Consider the following 6,334-nt stretch of genomic DNA (forward strand, 5'->3'; position numbering starts at 1 on the left):
TTCTTGTCTGTTTGCTACTTTGTCGTCTTTGTCTGTTTGCTACTTTGTCGTCTTGTCTGTTTGCTACTTTGTCGTCTTGTCTGTTTGCTACTTTGTCTGTTTGCTACTTTGTCGTCTTGTCTGTTTGCTACTTTGTCGTCTTGTCTGTTTGCTACTTTGTCGTCTTTGTCGTCTTGTCTGTTTGCTACTTTGTCGTCTTTGTCGTCTTGTCTGTTTGCTACTTTGTCGTCTTGTCTGTTTGCTACTTTGTCGTCTTGTCTGTTTGCTACTTTGTCTGTTTGCTACTTTGTCTGTTTGCTACTTTGTCGTCTTGTCTGTTTGCTACTTTGTCGTCTTGTCTGTTTGCTACTTTGTCGTCTTGTCTGTTTGCTACTTTGTCGTCTTTGTCGTCTTGTCTGTTTGCTACTTTGTCTTCTTGTCTGTTTGCTACTTTGTCGTCTTTGTCTGTTTGCTACTTTGTCGTCTTGTCTGTTTGCTACTTTGTCGTCTTTGTCTGTTTGCTACTTTGTCTGTTTGCTACTTTGTCGTCTTGTCTGTTTGCTACTTTGTCGTCTTGTCTGTTTGCTACTTTGTCGTCTTTGTCGTCTTGTCTGTTTGCTACTTTGTCTGTTTGCTACTTTGTCGTCTTGTCTGTTTGCTACTTTGTCGTCTTTGTCGTCTTGTCTGTTTGCTACTTTGTCTTCTTGTCTGTTTGCTACTTTGTCGTCTTTGTCTGTTTGCTACTTTGTCGTCTTGTCTGTTTGCTACTTTGTCGTCTTGTCTGTTTGCTACTTTGTCTTCTTGTCTGTTTGCTACTTTGTCGTCTTTGTCTGTTTGCTACTTTGTCGTCTTGTCTGTTTGCTACTTTGTCGTCTTGTCTGTTTGCTACTTTGTCTGTTTGCTACTTTGTCGTCTTGTCTGTTTGCTACTTTGTCGTCTTGTCTGTTTGCTACTTTGTCGTCTTGTCTGTTTGCTATTTTTTATTAAGGTTTAAACTGATGATCAATATGTCAGTAAGGACATTCTACATATCGTTTGATTGGTTAGATTCTCCACAATTCAATTGTTCAGTTCATTTAACGGAAACAACGAGCCCCAAAGTCTAATTCTTAGAGATTTTCCGGTGTAACCTGCCTGGTACAAGAGATGAAAAGGAAAAGATAAATGTAGACTGCTGTTACCTTTGAAGCTCTCGTTAAGTGCGAATCTGTCCGTTCCTTGATTTATATTCTTTCAGTCTGTAAGGGTCCACCGATCAAAAGAATCAAAACTGCTTTTCATAAAAATGTATCCAAATTGTGAATCCTGTCGTGTGAAGTCCATCGCTCTCTGTCTGCTAACTTCTGCCACACTTCTCTCATCCTGCACCCTGTTGTTGTTTTCGTTACGTTGCTGCCTTCATAATAAAAGTGGTCTGTCGGAGCTGGATCAAAAGAATGACGTGTATTTCATATTTGTGGATAGTTTTTATTCAAGTAATATTCTGTTTTAAAGGCCTGTCCCAAATAGGCACCTGTCCCAAATAAAGACAAGGTCAATTCAGTGATTTTAGCAAATAAAAGCCTGGGCTATTTTATTATAAGTTTCCGGAATATCTTTACACTACAGCTTTAAAACTTTTCTGTTGTGTTGTTTGTTACATTTATGTGTTGTGATTCATGTATTATTATTATACAAACTGAGGTATATAAAGATTCACAGAGACTTAAATATGCAGAGTGCCTTTAAAATATAAAAAATAACCCTCTTCAGCACCACAGACATCTGGCGTTAAGAAAGCTTTTGTAGAAACGCTCCTGGAAAACGTGGCCCAGATCTCCTTTGATTTCTCACTTTGAGCCTCACGGGTGTGTAAAAGGTTACAGACACCGAGTCAGTCTGGTAACATTAAGTCCTACTCTGAGAGAGACACATCATTAAGCTCCTCTCAGGTTTGTCCTTCATGTAGGTGGCTCTCTCCTTTGCTGTCACACAGAGGAAAAAAGTACAGCCATGACCTTTCCCCCCCGCCTCCCAATCCAACACGTTCTTCCTTCAGGGCCTGAGAGACGTTCTTGCTATTTTTTCACGAACTGCTAAGAGAAACACAAATGTGCTGAAGCAGGGATTCATCCAGGCAGGATTTGGTGTTCTTGCTCTAACATACACTCAACCTGCCACGGAGGAGATCTACTCATTTGAGGCTTTGGTGCCTTGCTCAACGGAACCTAAACAATAACTGATACCTTTACTTATTCAGAATCCTCAACCAGTTTCCCTGATATTGTTTACGGATTGAAGTGGTTTGTGTTTAAAAGCAAAACACAAACACCAACTGAGTACCTCTCACCTCACCCTAACCCGTGTTGGAGAAATCACGGTGTGCATTAAACTCGCGAAAAGTCCGAGTTTGGTTCATCCGTTCTGGGCAGCTGTAGTAACATGGCGGCTCAACTTAGCGAAATCCATGGAAAAGGGCCTGCTCCCTCTGCAGATACAAAGGGCTTATTTTAAGGTGCCGAAAACACAAGGATTGTTATTTTCAAGTGTTTATAGACGAATGAAAAAATATGAATTAGATAGATAGATAGATAGATAGATAGAGCATCTCCGCCATGGTTGTGTTGTTTCAGTGAAACCAATATGAGATGCTCTGCACGATCTAAAAAGCGCAGGGAGGCGTCACATGTGAACGGGCACTGTCCTAGTTTATATAATTTAGGGATAAGTCTGAAAATGATCGCGTGAAACGTTTGTTTTCTACCTCCGATAGATCTCAGGGGATCTTTTTCTCTCTGCTAGGACAAAGAACAAACTGTTACAACTTTAATCTGCTAACAGAAGAGGTTTTAATTCCAAGTTAAATTTTGGAAGAAAGTTACTTAATTGAATGACACCAACAACGAGCAAAATTCAAGCAGTGTGTATTTTCCTAATGGGAGGATATGATCAGTATAAATACTAAAAAGACTTTCTAAACCTGGAAAATAAAACTTGATGATGCTCCGGCGGCCCGGGTAGCTTTGAAGCTGCTGCACGACTAAATAACTCCAATCAGGATTCGGCTGTAAACAGCAGCTGCAAAGATAAAGTTCAAAACAGATCAGACCGCTCGGTTTCCTCGTGACAGCCGAGCCCACTGACTCCGAGCTGAACAAACTAATGACTAATAAGACAAGAACTAAGACAAACCTGACCAGAAAGACTCACTCAGAGATACGGACCTGTTATGGAATTTATAATCTACATCTTGATACGCTTCAAAATACACACAGTGATGATCCCGACAGACTAACAGATACATGATCTGAAGAAACAGGTGTGTGTTGCTACAGTTCTGATAAAGTTTCCATGTCAGCCTCCTTTTTGTTTCATCTAATAAAGCAGAAAAGCTTCAATAAAAAGAGATTTTGGCTCATATAAAACGACTCCATCTGGGTGGTTAATGGTTTTACTGATGCAGCTGGGTTTAACAGCGGCCCTAACAGCAAGGTAAACGGCTAGAGGCAAACAGGTAGAGCATTTACTTGTTATCCTGCTCACACACACACACACACACAGAAAAGTGCAACCATTAAACTATAAACGCGCTGATGTGAGCGACCTTCACTTAAACTGTGGCCTTCAGGACAGAGAGGAAGATGAAGAACATGAAGACCTGGGTGAAAGCACTTTCCAGGACTTTGGTTTTGCATCCATTGAGCTATATTTGAAATGAAACCTGGCTGCTGTCAGCACCAACGTCCTTATGAAGGCAAGTCCCGCCTCTGGGACTAACAGGATCAGGTCTCTCTCTGAATGAACCGGCAGAGAGACATAACTTCCTAAAGTCTGCATGTATAGAATCACTAGTAAAATCTGATAAAAACTTTGATGACTTTGCCCCAAAATATGGTTTACAAAGCGTTTTCCCTTCACAGGTTATACTTCTACATCACATGCGCAAGGTTTCACGACACCGACTTCTTTTATCCAGAGCGCCGGTGACGTGACGCCACAAGCTCATCCCACCGCAAACAAAAGCTAAGCTAACTGACTTTAAGTCTGGCGCCTTTTCACGCACAGTATTTTGGTGAACTTGTAGTGCATCGCCGCCACCATATTATCTGGAATCCCTTTGTGAGATTTTTTTTCAATGATAAACCAATCAGATGAGGCCACTGCTTAACTGTGATTAGTCAAGATGATGCCATAGGAAGCCAGCCGCTTCACGCCAATCAAATCGCAGCACGCGATCAACATCATTCAGATGAAATAACAGGAGCTGTTAGCAACTTTAGCTGGTGAAGTTATGGAGATTTGGAGTTTTTAGTTATAATAAATAGTTTTACTAAACTACCACTACAGCAGCAACTTAAGATTAAATCTGACGGAAGACCAACGCCAAAGCTGGAGCTGCGCCTGGAGAGGAAAACTAGAGTACAGAGTGGCTAGCTGGTAGCGCCAAACTTCAACTGACTCTGTTGTTGTGGAGGACGAAAAGCCAGAGTGAAATTCTCTAACTTGGTTATTGACCACTTCGCCACCACGACAGACAGGAGAATGGCCTTCCTTTTCAAATAGGGTGAGTGAAATGTCTCCTTTCTCTCTCTGAACTTAACTCAACTGCAGCTCTGTGTGTGAATTTATTTCCTTTCTTGTGGGCAGATTAAATGTCATCATTGTTATCAGTTTAGATAAAACATATTTATCACGTACCTACACTCGACGGTCTATGTTGTAATTATCTACAGAAGCCTGTCAGTGTTTTAAACACGGCAGAACAGATCCTCATTAGGTCAGGGTTCTGCTGTAAAACGGTCGGATCTTCCCCTCCCCGCTCAGAAAGAATGAGAGCAGCTTCATAAATAACTACTCTGAGATGTATTTATAGCGTTTAACCTTCAGCGTGGTTCCTCGTAGTCCCCGGCAGACTAACAGACACACAGGCAGATGGACAGACACGGTAATTATATCTTATGGTATCTGAGGGTCTGGTATGTCTCGTTATCCTCGTCTCTCTGACTGAAGTGGATCTGCCGTCACTGTGGAGACTCACAGAGACAACATGGCAGCTCCTCTCACTCTAAACATCAAACATCAAAGCAGCGCGAGGCGCACGGCCTTCAAATTAACCTTTAGCCAGCGGCGAACGCGGTGGCGGCGAGAAGCGCTAATGTTCTGTGAAGCTGCAGGAGCCGAGCCGCCTCAGACGTTACAGCGGAGCTGCAGTCGAAGCAAGAGTTTAACACCCGCTGCAGCGCACAGCTGTCAGTCTGAGGACACGGAGACAACAGTGAATCCAGCTGAGAGGACTGAAAGAGTAAAGTTTGGGCTGAAGAAAGCTTCCCGCACTGCTGGCGACAATTAAATATCACAACATAACAAGTTGGAACTTCTTCAGAGAAACTTTAAAGTATTTCAGTGATGACTGAATTGCAGTTCACATTAAAAGGATTTAAATCACTTTGCTGAGGAGAAGAGAAAAACTGATCTCAGTGTTACCGCTGCACGTTTGGCGATTATATTTCAACCTGTCTCGTCTACTCCTACAGCTGCTGGGCTTTTCCTACATTTCCCAGAGTTCTCCTTTGTAGCTGTCTTGTGCAGTAGCAGCAGCAGAAGCAGTAGTAGACATACAGTAGTACTAAACATAGTAGTAGAAGCAGTAGTAGAAGCAGTAGTACTACACATAGTAGTAGCAGCAGAAGCAGTAGTAGACATACAGTAGTACTAAACATAGTAGTAGAAGCAGTAGTAGACATACAGTAGTACTAAACATAGTAGTAGAAGCAGTAGTAGACATACAGTAGTACTAAACATAGTAGTAGAAGCAGTAGTAGACATACAGTAGTACTACACATAGTAGTAGAAGCAGTAGTAGACATACAGTAGTACTAAACATAGTAGTAGAAGCAGTAGTAGAAGCAGTAGTAGACATACAGTAGTACTAAACATAGTAGTAGAAGCAGTAGTAGAAGCAGTAGTAGACATACAGTAGTACTAAACATAGTAGTAGAAGCAGTAGTAGAAGCAGTAGTAGACATACAGTAGTACTAAACATAGTAGTAGAAGCAGTAGTAGAAGCAGTAGTAGACATACAGTAGTACTAAACATAGTAGTAGAAGCAGCAGAAGCAGTAGTAGACATACAGTAGTACTAAACATAGTAGTAGAAGCAGTAGTAGAAGCAGTAGTAGACATACAGTAGTACTAAACATAGTAATAGAAGCAGTAGTAGAAGCAGTAGTAGACATACAGTAGTACTAAACATAGTAGTAGAAGCAGTAGTAGACATACAGTAGTACTAAACATAGTAGTAGAAGCAGTAGTAGACATACAGTAGTACTAAACATAGTAGTAGAAGCAGTAGTAGACATACAGTAGTACTACACATA

General features: G+C 41.4%; 1 protein-coding gene across 2 annotated transcripts in view; it reads right to left on the reverse strand.

Annotated features, from left to right (window-relative positions):
* Positions 1–6,334, reverse strand: part of fars2 (phenylalanyl-tRNA synthetase 2, mitochondrial) — a 186,880-nt gene that overhangs the window by 101,063 nt on the left and 79,483 nt on the right. The gene's annotated exons all lie outside the window — the stretch shown is intronic.

This window comes from Micropterus dolomieu, linkage group LG01, assembly GCF_021292245.1.
Source record: "Micropterus dolomieu isolate WLL.071019.BEF.003 ecotype Adirondacks linkage group LG01, ASM2129224v1, whole genome shotgun sequence".
Taxonomy (NCBI): domain Eukaryota; kingdom Metazoa; phylum Chordata; class Actinopteri; order Centrarchiformes; family Centrarchidae; genus Micropterus; species Micropterus dolomieu.